Source organism: Prionailurus viverrinus, chromosome E3, assembly GCF_022837055.1.
Source record: "Prionailurus viverrinus isolate Anna chromosome E3, UM_Priviv_1.0, whole genome shotgun sequence".
NCBI lineage: Eukaryota > Metazoa > Chordata > Mammalia > Carnivora > Felidae > Prionailurus > Prionailurus viverrinus.
In genome coordinates this window covers 11145460-11158568 of record NC_062576.1, presented here as the reverse complement: position 1 = coordinate 11158568, position 13109 = coordinate 11145460, and the positions used below count along the sequence as shown (strand labels likewise).

Genomic DNA, 13109 nt, shown 5'->3' with positions numbered 1-13109 from the left:
ATCCTTTGCTTTTTTCCCCCTTGTTCTTTTGTGTGAGTGCTTTATAAAATGAAAGAAATTTGCATTTCTGTCCTTAGGTGTGTTACAAATATTTGCCTGGTTTGTCTTTTGACCATGACTTTTTTTGTGTTGTTATACTCAAGTTTCATTGTTGACCTCGTCGAATGTATCCATTTTCTTCCCTTCACATGCTCAGTGTTACAAATCCCCGGTGAGGGCGCCTGGGTGACTCAGTCATTCAGTTAAGCAGCCGACTTCAGCTCAGGTCATCATCTTGCAGTTCATGAGTCCAATCCCCACATCCGGCTCTCTGCTGTCAGTACAGAGCCTACTTTGGATTCTCTGTCCCCTTCTCTCTCTGCCCCCCCAATAAATGAAAACATTTTTAAAAACATTTTTTAAAAATCCCTAGTGAGAAAAGCCTCCCCCACACCAAGATCTATACAGACATAGATATAGAGACATAGATCTGCCGATATAGGCATGTATGTATATAGGTACACATACATACACGTTCTGTCCAAGCAAGATTTCTGCATTTCCATCTCTGTACATCTCACTTGTTTGCTTGAGCCGTGTGGGCTTTCTATTTCAGGGTGCCTTTAAGGCTTTCCATCCGGGTCGGGTCCTGGTCTCTGTCCAGCCAGGCTGGCGGCAGGACCCCGCGCTGTCTTGTTTCCCCTGCAGCCCAGGGCCATGGTTTTCCAGGTGGGGGCGCTCTGCCCTTCCCGCAGGCTCCCACCGCCCTCGGATCAGGCCTCACCAGAGGCAGGGAGCTCTCCGGTTCTGGGCATGGCCGCAGGAGTGTTGGCAGGGCACTGGCAGGGGTGAGGAGGTGGGAGACAGGGGGGAGGATACTCCTGAAAGCTGGTGCAATCTCTGGGGCAGCTGCCAGCGAGCGCAGACGTCCCAGTGCAGGTAGGGATTCCATGCCTGCGCGTTTGCGGACAGGACCTGAACAGCTTGAAACAAAAGCCCCGTCCGCTCCGTCTGTCGTGTCTGTCCGTCTTTGGAAATGGTGCCCAGGTGAACAGTATTCTGGTTTTATAGCTCAGCCGGCCTGAGCTTGCTTAGTATGACTTAGCCTGCCCAGTCCTCGTCCTAATCCTGTTTGCCAGACAGCATCATTGGCCCAAATAGTTGAGAGGGGTTTGGTTTTCGTTGCGGTAAATGAAATATATGTAACATAAAATGTTCCGCTTGAACCATTTGTAAGTTTGTGGTTCAGCAGGATTCAGTACCTTCAGGATGATCTGTTTCCAGAACTTTGTCATCATCCAAAAAACTCTACCATTGGGGCGCCTGGGTGGCTCAGTTGGTTAAGCATCCGACTCTTGCTTTCAGCTCAGATTCGTGAGTTCAAGCTCCACATCGGGCTCCGTGCTGTCAGTCCAGAGCCTGCTTGGGATTCCCTCTCTCTTCCTCTCACCCTGGTCCTCTCCCGTTTGTCCTCTCTCTCTCTCTCTCTCTCTCTCTCTCTCTCTCTCTCTCTCAAAATAAATAAATAAAACTTAAAAAAAAAGAGAGAGAATTAGGGCTACCATTCAGCCCTAATACCCCATTTTCTTCTCCCTTCAGCACCTGGTAACTTCTGTTCTACTTTCTGCCTACTCTAGATATCTCCTAAAAAGAGACTCCTACGATGTTTGTTCTTTTGTGATTGGCTGATTTCATCTGGCGAGTTTTCAGTGTTGTATAGCACGCAACAGAAAATTACTTCTTATGGCTAATACTTCACTGTATGTATATACCATATTTTGCCGATCCACACAGCTGTTATTTCCACCTTTTTGGCTATTGTGAATAGTGCTGCTGTGAGCATTCATGCCCAAGTATCTGTTTGAGTTTCTGTTTTCAGTTCTTTTGGATATAGTCCTCCAAGAGGAATTGCTGGGTCCTATGGTAATTTCATGTCGAACGTTCTGAGGCAGCACCAAACTTTTCCCCCGGGGGGCGGCACCATTTCACATCCCCACCTGCAGGGTACTGTTGTTAGTTTCTCCCCATCCTCGCTGACACTTGTTATTTTCCATTCTGCGAGCCCGTGCGCGCACTCCCGTGTCTGATGATAGCCATCCTCCCGGGTGTGAAGCGGTATCCCATTGGGGGTAGTTTGCGTTTGCATTTCCCTCGTGACTAATGAAGCTGTGACCATGAGTATATCTTTGGAGAAATCAGGTCCTTGGTCCAATTTTTTTTAAAGTTTTTATTTAAATTCCAGTATAGTTAGCATGTAGTGTTAGATTAGTTTCAGGTGTACAATATAGCGATTCAATACTTCCAACCCAACACCTAGTGCTCACCATGACAAGTGCACATTTTGATCCCCATCCCTGATTTCACCCCCCCCCCCCACTCCCCTCTGGTAACCATCAGTTCTCTGTAGTTAAAAGTCCGTGTCTTGATGTGCCTCTCTCGTGCTCTCTTTTTTCCTTTTGTTTGTTTTTAATTTTTTTTAATGTTTACTTACTTATTTTTAATGTCTAATTATTTTTGAGAGAGAGCACAAGTGGGGGAGGGACAGAGAGAGAGAGGGAGACACAGAATTTGAAGCAGGCTCCAGGCTCTGAGCTGTCAGCAACAGAGCCCAATGTGGGGCTCAAACTCACGAGCAGTGAGATCATGACCTGAGTCAAAATCAAGTGTCAGTCTCTCAACTGACTGAGCTACCCAGGAGCCCTTCCAGACTTCTTATAAGGTGTATATTCCTTATTGCATGTGGTCACTGAAATTTCTTTTCCATTGTCTCTGCGGTCAGCCAGTAACCTGGGAAGATGTCCACCTCCTCCCCCCCCCCTCCCCCCCCATCCCCCGCAAAAGGCTGTTCCCTTAAATCTTTCAATAGATAACTGCCAGGGAAGCTGCTGTAGCCTAAGGGCAGGTGGGGGGGGGGGATGCCCAAAACTAAGCTAAGCGTCTGCACTAGTCCCTCTGGTAACCACCGGATTAACCAAAGTGTATGATCCCAAATTAGTGAAGGACAAGATCCCCACTGCCCTCCCTGGCACCTGTCCAGCCAGTCCAGGAACATAGGCTGCTGTCCCCACCTTCATGGCGGGGGCTGAGGAATGGGCAATAGTAGCTGCTTTGTGCACACTGGTTACGAAACAGCAGTCTCTCCCTCATCAAGCACTCTTCTGGTTGTTACAAGGGTTTGATCAGGCTCCAGAGTTCTGAAATAGTTGATTATAGCCATTCCTTTCAGCTCAACGTTTGCTTCAGTTGGAGGAGGGACCAACCACTAGGGCTTCCTGTGTAACCTTTTTGTGTGGCACTGGAATGGATTTTTTTTTTTTTTTTTTTGGTCATAGGTATTTATTTTTGATGTTTTCTGCCAGCTTTATTGAGATATAACTGATATAACACTGTGTATGCTTAAGGTACACAACCTGATGATTTTATGTATATAGTGAAACAGTTATAATAAGGTTGGTTAACACATCCATCACCTCACATAGTTACCTCGTGTGTGTGTGTGCGTGTGTGTGTGCACATGCGCGATGAGAACAAAATGGACTTTTTTTTTTTTTTTTTAAGAGAGAGAGAGGTAGAGAAAGAGAACGACAGAGAATCCCAAGCAGAATCCACGCTTGGCAGATCTCAGCCTGAGGCTCAATCCTACAACCCTGGGATCATGACCTGAGCCAAAATCAGGTGTCGGACACTCAACCAACTGAGCCACTCCACTGCCCCCAAAATAGATCTTTTTTTATTAACTTAAATACACCCATTTTAGGAGTATAGTTCTCAGTTCTTTGAGTTTTTATGAATACATGACAACCGTTGTCATAAAAATAGAGCCCATTTGTAGCACCCGCAGTCTCCCTTACACTCCTTCCCATCCAATCCTCACCCCTTACTCCCAGCTCACGAATCCTTTCTATCACCGTAGATTAAAATTGTCAGTCTTGGGGCACCTGGGTGGCTCAGTCGGTTAAAGTGTCCAACTTGGGCTCAGGTCAACTGTGGATCCCACAGTTCGTGAGTCCGAGCCCCACATGGAGCTCTCTGCTGTCAGCACAGAGCATGCTTCAGGTACTCTGTCCCTCTCTCTGTCTGCCCCTCCCCCACTTGTACTCTCTCTCAAAAAAAAAAAAACAATTAAAAAATTTTAAACGGTCAATCTTGACAATTTTATTTAAATGGAGTCTCATAACACGTAGTTTTCCGTGTCTGTTTTCTTTCACTCAGCAGTTTTTGACATTCATCTGTATTATTGTCCCTATTAGCGGGTTTTGGTGTTTTGTTCTGTTGTATTTTTTGCTGAGTATTTTACTGAATAGGTACACCACAATTTGCTCATCCCTTGACTCATTAATTAACATTTGGATTGTTTCCACTTTGGGAATATAAAGCTGCTATGATGGGGCGCCTGGGTGGCTCGGTCAGTTAAGCGTCTGACTCTTGGTTTCAGCTCAGGTTATGATCTCATGGTTTGTGAGATTGAGCCCCGAGTCAGGCTGACAGCATAGAGCCTGCTTGGGATTCTCTCTCTGTTTTCTCTTTGCCCCACCGCTGCTTGCACTCTCAGCCTGTCTCAAAATAAATAAATTTTTAAAAAGCTGCTATGACTGTTTTTGTACAAACATTTTCATTTTTCTTGGGTAAATACCTAGAAGTGCAATTGCTAGGTCTTGATGGTAAGAAATTTTATAAGAAACCAACAAACTGTTTTTCCAAAGTGGGTGCTTCATTTTACATTCTACCTTTCCCCACTGGATTACCTTGGTGTCTTTATCAAACATCAATTATTTTAAAAAAATCAATTATTTGTGGGGCACCTGGATGGCTCAGTCAGTGGAGCATCTGACTCTTGATCTCAGGGTCATGAGTTCAAGCCCTGCATTGGGCGTGGAGCCTACTTAAAAAAAATAAAAAATAAATAAGAATAAAATAAAAATCAATTGGTCATATATAGGTGGTATATTTCTAGATTCTGTTCTGTTCCAATGATCTGTATGTCTATACTGATTTTTTTTTTCCATTTGAAGTAGTTCTATTAAGTTTCCTTGTTAAATATATAAGTGTGCTTAAATTAAAAAGAATTTTTTTTTTTTTAAGTAGGCTCCATGCTGGGTGTGGATCCCGATGAGGGGCTTGAACTCACGACCCTGAGATCAAAACCTGAGATGAGATCAAGAGGTGGATGCTTAACCAACTGAGCCACCCAGTTACACCTGAGACTCCGTTATATATAAATGTACGTAAAAATTTATATCATAAGTATTATAAGTTATAACATATTATAAAAATTATAATTAAGTATGTCTTCATTTTATATATAAAATAATGTTTTATTTATATATAAACATGGTAGGAATACATATAAATATAAAATGTAAATATAAAGTATGCAAATATATAAAATATATAAATATAAATATTTAAACTATTTAATTTCATAAAATATAAGTGTCTGTAAGTATAAAATATAAAATATATAAATATGATATTGCACACTTTCTACCAACTTTTGCAGGCTCCAAATGGCACTTCCTTCAAGAAATTTTCTGTAGCTGGGAAGGAAATACTTGTGAATAAGTTAGATTTAACTTAGCATACTCATAATGGCAGAAAAGTAACTACAGTCTCAATGCTCAACAATAGGGCAATAGATACCATAATGTTGCATCTATATTATGTGATAAAATGCAAAAAATCAGGATTCTGAAGCAACAATGGTGTAGAAAATGCTCACACCGTATCTTGGGCAACCAAAAGCAGGCTATAATATGGTATGTCACTTTAATTAAGATATAAATAGAGGGGCATCTGGCTGGCTCAGTCAGTAGAGCATACAGTGCTTGATCTCAGGGTCATTGAGTTCAAACCCCACATTGGGCATAGAGCTTACTTGGAAAAAAAAAAAAAAAAAGGAGTACACATAGAAAATAAGGTTGGAAGAAATACCAAAGGGACGCATGGGTGGCTCAGTTGGTTAGGCATCCACCTCTTGATCTCAGCTCAGGTCTTGACCTCAGGGTTACGAGTTCAAGCCCCGTGTTGGGCTCCACACTGGGCATGAAGCCTACTTAAAAAAAATAAATAAGAAAGAAAGAAATACCAAGGTGTGTGGAGGTATTATGATTGAATGTTTTCCAATAGTCTTTTATATGTTTCAATCATCTGACTTTTCTATGATGAGAATATTTTATTTTATAATTGGGAGGCTCTCCATTGAGATGTTATGTCTTCCTTCTCTGTTATTTTACAGCTCTGAGTAAATCTGGTAGGTTGCCTATCACATTCTATCTTGTATTATAGATATCTGTGTACTTCTCATTTATTTGTTTCTAACTTCTTGAGAACAGAGATCTCATCTCATTCATTTCTTTTTTTTTTTTTTCTTTTTCCATCTCATTCATTTCTTGATGTCTGATGCCTGTCACATGACAGATGCCTGATAAAATAAATATGAGTAAGCCAGTTGTTCCCAATCAGGAACATAGTTCCATTGTCACCAGATTTTCTGATTCAGAGAAGCTGGAAATTTGGATATTGGTAGAACTCTCCTGATTTTTAATCATAAAATATTCAGAGTACAAAGTGAAAAAAAAATAAATATGAGAGGAAGGAGTTTACAAATGAGCATTACGGATATTGGAATAGTGCTAGTTCTCGGGGCGCCTGGGGGGCCCAGTCGGTTAAGCATCTAACTCGGTTTTGGCTCAGGTCATGATCTCAGGGTTGTGAATTCAAGCCCCGCATTGGGCTCTGCGCTGCCAGTAGGGAGCCTGCTTGGGATTCTCTCCTTCTGTCTGTCTGTCTCTCTCTCTTTCTCTCTCTCTCTCTCTCAAAACAAATTAATTAATTAAAAAAGCAAAGAGTCTCTTATGGTTAAAAAATAAAATAAAAGAAAGGATGGGGCGCCTGGGTGGCTCAGTGGGTTAAGCGTCCAACTTCAGCTCAGATTATGCTCTCTCGGTGGGTTTGGGCCCCTCACTGGGCTCTGTGCTGACAGCTCAGATCCTGGAGCCTGCTTCAGATTCTGTGTCTTCCTCGCTCTCTGCCCCTCCCCCACTCATTCTCTCTCTCTCTCTCTCTCTCTCTCTCTCTCACACTCACTCAAAAAATCAATAAACATTAAAAAAAAAAAAGGAATAGTGTAATAGCTCTTTAGTTTGCAGAATTGGCTGGTTTGGGTTGTCTGGAATCTGAAAATGACCCTGGACCTCATTTACCGTAGTCATATTTAACACCTGAACATTGTTTACTAAGCAAACAAAACAAGAAACCAGAAGGTGCTAACTTGGAATTAAACTGTGGGAAAATTTTGTTTCCATGTATTAGGTAGGTAGTTGTTCAGTTTTAAAAGGTATTTGTTTATTAAACAAATTTATAAGAACAAATTGAGACAATCACATGGGGCAAAATCCTAAGAAATCAATCAATTAAAATAGATACATGTAATATTACTCAGCCCTAAGAAAGAATGAGATCTTGGGGCACCAGGGTGGCTCAGTCAGTTAAGTGTCCAACTCTTGGTTTTGGCTCAGGTCGTGATCTCACAGTTCATGGGTTTGAGCCCCACATCGGGCTCTAAGCTGATGGTAAGGAGATTCTCTCTCTTCCTCTGTCTCTCTGCCCCTCTCTCAAAAATAAATAAACTTTATTTATGTATGTATTTAGACAACCTTTTTTTTTAAGTTTATTTATTTTGAGAGCAAGAAAGCACGAGCTGGGGAGGGGCAGAAAGAGAGGAGAGAGCAAGAATCCTGAGCAGGCTCTGCACTGACAGCACAGAGCCTGATGTGGGGCTTGAACTCACGAACCACGAGATCATGACCTGAGCCGAAGTCAGTCACTTAACTAACTGAGCCACCCAGGCGCCCCCAAAATAAATAAGCTAAAGGAAGGAAGGAAGGAAGGAAGGAAGGAAGGAAGGAAGGAAGGAAGAAAGAAAGGTCTTGCCATTTGTGACAACATGGATGAACCCAGAGGGTATTATGCTAAGTGAAATAAGGCAGACAGAGAAAGACAAATACCGTATGATTTCACTTATATGTGGAATCTGAAAAACAAAAAAATGGACAATCAAAGCAGACACAGACCCATAAATACAGAGAAGAAACCGGTGGTTGACAGAGGGTGGCAGGGGGATAGGCAAAAGGGAGGAAGGGGCGTGAGGTCCAGGCTTCCGGTTAGGGAATGAGTCAGTCACAGGGATGAAGGGGCACAGCACAGGGAATGTAGTCAGTGGTGTTGTAGCCGTACCTGACAGACGGTAGCTACGCTTGTGAGCACAGCATAGGGCGTAGACTTGTGCAATCACTGCGTGGTGCACCTGAAACTAATGTCACACGCTGCAGTTTAAAAAAACAGGGGCGCCCGGGTGGCTCGGTGGGTTACGTGGTTGAGCGTCTGACTCTTGATTTCGGCTCAGGTCACGAGCTCACAGTTCATGAGATCGAGCCCCATGTCGGGCTCTGTGTAGAGTGTGGCGCCTGCTTGGGATTCTCTCTCTCCCTCTCTCTCTCTGCCCCTCCCCTGCTCATGCACACATGCACAAACTCTCTCTCAAAATGAATAAACATTGAAACTAATAATAGTAGGGGGCGCCTGGGTGGCTCAGTCGGTCGAGCGTCCGACTTCGACTCAGGTCATGATCTCGCGGTTTGTGAGTTCAAGCCCTGCGTCGGTCTCTGTGCTGACTGCTCGGAGCCTGGAGCCTGTTTCGGATTCTGTGTCACCCTCTCTCTCTGCCCCTCCCCCACTCATGCTCTGTCTCTCTCTCTCTCTCTCTCTATCAAAAATAAACATTAAAAAAAAAAAAAGATTTTATTTTTAAGTAATCTCTACACCCAGCCTGGGACTTGAACTCACACCCCCGAGATTGAGTCACACGCTCCACTGACTGAGCCAGCCAGGCTCCCCACCTCTTTCTGAAGTTTATGTAAACAGAATCATGATGCATATATACTCTTTTTTTTTAATGTTTTATTATTTATTTTTGAGAGAGAGAGACAGAGTGCAAGTGGAGGAGGGGCAAAGAGAGAGGGAGACACAGAATTCCCAAGCAGGCTCCAGGCTCTGAGCTGTCAGCACAGAACCTGATGTGGGGCTCAAACTCACGAACTGTGAGATCATGAGCTGAACCTAAGTTGGATGCTCAACTGACTGAGCCACCCAGGCTCCCCTCTTTTTTTTTTTTTTTTTTTTTTTAGTTTCATTTAAGTAATCCCTTCACCCATCATGGGGCTTGAACTCAACGCCCTCAAGATCAAGAGTGCCACACTTTTCCGACTGAGCCACCCAGGCTCCCAGAAGCAACAATAATTTGGTTTCATCATAATTTGACACTAGGTTTAGTTCTTACAAAGGCATAAAGTAGAACACAGGTACGAGTTTCTCAACTGCATTGTTCTGGGTGATACCATGAGGTAAGATGACGTATCACAATTTTATCCATTCTACCAATAAATTGGAAAGGAAGAGAAAACTTTATTTGGCTCCAAACAAAAGGTTATACTTTGTTTTCAAGTCAAGTGAAATTATCTGTGAGCAATTTTCAAACATATTGCAGACAGACATAGGAAATTAAAAGATTTTTTTAAAAAATCTGACCAGCAGAGTCTACTCCCCCAAAATTCAGTTTCAGAAAATGAGATGGGACAGAACTTACAACAAATACCAGAACATTTGCTACATTCCAGCCCTGTTCTAGGCACCCACAGAGCCATGACATTTATGCAAGGTTCACATTCTAGCCAAAACGCAAGCCGTGCCAGCACGAACCTCGTTAATAAAATCAAAAGAGTTTTTATAATAAAGTACAAAACATAGCTGTGATGGGACACCTAGGTGGCTCAGTTGGTTAAGCGTCTGACTTCGGCTCAGGTCATGAACTCGCGGTTCGTGGGTTCGAGCCCCACATCGGGCTCTTTGCCGACAGCTCAGAGCCTGGAACCTGCTTTGGATTCTGTGTCTCCCTCTCTCTCTGTTCCTCCCCCGCTTGCACTTTGTCTCTCTCACTCTCTCTCAAAAATAAAGATTAAAAAAAACCTTACCATTAAAAAAAAGCAAAAAACAGGGGTGCCTGGGTGGCTCAGTCGGTTGAGGTCCGACTTCAGCTGGGGTCATGATCTCGCGGTTCATGAGTTCGAGCCCCGCATTGGGCTCGTTGCTGTCAGCCTGGAACTTGCTTCAGATACTCCGTCCCTCTCTCTCTGACCCTCCCCTGCTTGTGCTCTCTCTCTCAAAAATAAATAAAACATTAAAAAAAAGAAGAAAACAGCACAGCTGTGACTATAAGCCCAACAAAAAACTACGAATCCTTTAGCCAAACTAATCCCTGAGGTCCATAGCTGGCTGCCTTTAAGAAGGGTTATGCTGTAGTTCCGTGGGTTAGGTCCCTCTGGGGTGGGCGGGGGTAGGGGAGGAGACAGCGCCTGTTATGCCCACTCCTGCATGCTGCTGCAGACTGTAAGGGGGAGGGAGGGCGACTCGAATGAATGAATGAATGAATGAATGAATGAATGAATTCATTCCCTCGTGTCTCCATTCGGCCTATGTTTCCCCACTATTTGTGAGCCTCTGTCCTCCATGAGCTCACTGACGGCTGGGATGGGGCTTCATTCACCGTCCTCCCTCTGCACCTGCCACTTAACAATGCCACATCCCGCCCCTGAGGTCTTCAGCATCATCGCCTGAGCTCTGGGAGCCTCATGTCCTTATCTGCAAGTTGGGGAGAAGGTTCGGAAGGTTGTGATTCTCTGTTTAGCTAACTTAGGCCTACCATCTTGCCCGACAGACATTCAAGGAATGTGCTAGGTACTTTAAAGGAATCAGAGCGAAATACGGCACCACCCCTGGCTTCGAGGGGTTTCGGGACTGTGGGAGGATGGGAGGAGGGAGGACAGGAGGGTAGCAGCCTATAATACAATACAGTGTGGCTTGCAGAGCTGTAGGGAGAGCCCAGAGGAGGTGGGGAAGAGACGCTTGAGTCCAGCTTTCAAGGATGCGTGGAACTTCCCCAGCAAAAAGGTTGGGGGTGAGTATTGACGGCAAAGAGAAGAGCAGGTCAAAGACACGGAAGGTGTCAAAGTGCACTGCTCGCAGAGGGAATTGGTAAATAGTTTGTGCTGGCCGGGGCTCAGGGCCAGGGTGCAGGACAGGCTGGAGAGAGACTCTGCGGTCTGGTCACAATGGGCCCTCTGTGCCACCTAAGTAGTTTGTGCTGGACACGTCGGTCAGGATGCCTGTCATTCCAGCTTGTTTCCAGGCGAAATGGTGCCACCCACTCGGGGAAGCGAGACTGAGCTGCTTTTTTTAAAAAACAAAAACAAAAACACCTTTATCGAAGTGTGTTATTTACGCAGAATCAGATGATTCCTTTTTGTGTGTTTCGTTCAATGAGTTTTTGACAAATGTATTTACCTGTGGAAGCCCCACCAGAATCAAGATCCAAAACATTTCTGTCACTCAAAAAAAGCACCCTTGTGCCCCTTCGTGCTCGTTCTTCACCTCACCTTCCCACATCCCAGGCCCCCGAAATCTTCAATCTGTTTTCTGTCGCCGGTTTGCCTCTTCCAGAATTTCATATAAATGGCCTCATCCGGCTTACAGCACTCACCCAGCCTAACGCTTTTGGAGTCGGATTCGTGTTATTGTGTGTATTAGTAATCTGTTCCTTCTTGCTGCTGAGTGGTATTTCTTTGTGCAGCCACAGTCACTCCATCCGTGATGAGCATTTGGAGCGTCTCCACGTTGGGGTTGTTGTGGATAAAACTGCCGTCGATGTTCTTATATAAGTCTTTGTGTGGACATGTTTTCACTTCCCTTGGGTAAGTGGAAGTGGAGTTGTTAGTTCTTAAGGTAGACAGATGCATGTTTAACTTTTAGCAAAGTGCCAAACCGAGAGAGAAGAGAAGGGGAGAGAAGGAAAGAGAGACTCTCAACACAGACGTTCCGTTAGCTTCCCTTGGCTGGTGAGGGATTATGGTAGGAGAGGGGAGGGGGCATGGGAGCTGTCACTCATCCACGCACCCACATCTCTGTGCCAGCCCAAACCACCATGGCCACTGCTGGCATCCCAAGGAAGTCCCTTTTTCCCCCAGCATGTGGAATATTCCATGGGACCAGAGAAGCCCCCGTGGAAATGCCGGGGCAGGTGCCTCGAGTCCCCAGGAAGCTGAGACCCATGCAGGTTGGGGGTGGGACGGCTGGAGACGAGGCCTCAGGGAGGGTAGGGAGGGCAGGACATGGGCAAAGGGCTGTGTGGACAAGCAGTGCCTTGAAGGAGATCCGGTGGCCCCAGGAGCCAGCCCCACATCCCACAACCCCTCCCCCAACCAGGCCCCAGAAGTGGCCATTGTCACACTTGGGCAGTGGAGGCCAGTCTCTTGCAAGCCTTTGTGGTTTAAAAAGGAAGGACAGAACTATCTAGACAAACTGCACAGCAACAGAAGGTTAGGGGAAAAATAACAGTCCTGAGGCCTCGGTGAGGGCCCTCCCCACCACATTCCTGATGCCCCATCTTTTTTTATTTTTCGTTTTTAAGTTTATTTATTTTGAGAGAGAGAGAGCAAGCACGAGCTGGGGAGGGGCAGAGACAGAATCCCAAGCAGACTCCACACTGTCAGCACAGAGGCCAATGTGGGGCTCGAACCCATGAACCGTGAGATCATGACCTGAGCCAAAACCAAAAGTCGGACGCTTAACTAACCGAGCCACCCGGGCGCCCTCTGAAGCCCGTCTTTGGAACATGGGTGAAGCCGCAGGTCAAGCCTCCTGTGTCACTCAGGCTGCTGACCTGTGCTCGGCCCTACCCTGGCCCTGCCGCCAGAGGACAGCCAGCAACGCCTTCTACGTTTTTGTAAAGTAAGGACACAGCTGTTTTCAGCATGGAGGCAGTAATAAGTTGTTCCTGATGGGCTCTGTGTGAGAGTCCTCAGGGCACCTGCTCCCCTCTCCTTCTTGGATCCAGCCTACCTTGACCCTGGGCCAGGCTGGCATGGGAGCTGCAGAAAACATGGGGAGGCATAGGAAACAAATCCTCAAAGCCAAATCTGCAGAAGCAGATGAGTCTTTTGTGAAATTCGCAGGCTAGTGCTCCGAGCCCCCAAGGCCCCTTTGCACACACCTGGCCCTGGGTTTGATCTCAGAGGTGG

The 13109-nt window shown here is 45.2% G+C and overlaps 1 protein-coding gene across 4 annotated transcripts in view; it reads left to right on the top strand.

The window, feature by feature from the left end:
- Positions 1–13109, top strand: part of LOC125154333 (myosin heavy chain IB-like) — a 61728-nt gene that overhangs the window by 7259 nt on the left and 41360 nt on the right. For 3 of the 4 annotated variants that reach the window (XR_007147764.1, XR_007147765.1, XR_007147762.1), the window contains exon 2: positions 5065–5200. The exons of the other annotated variant lie outside the window; for it this stretch is intronic. The gene's annotated coding sequence lies outside the window, so the exon portion shown is untranslated. The remainder of the gene's footprint in view (positions 1–5064; positions 5201–13109) is intronic. 4 annotated transcript variants of the gene reach the window in all.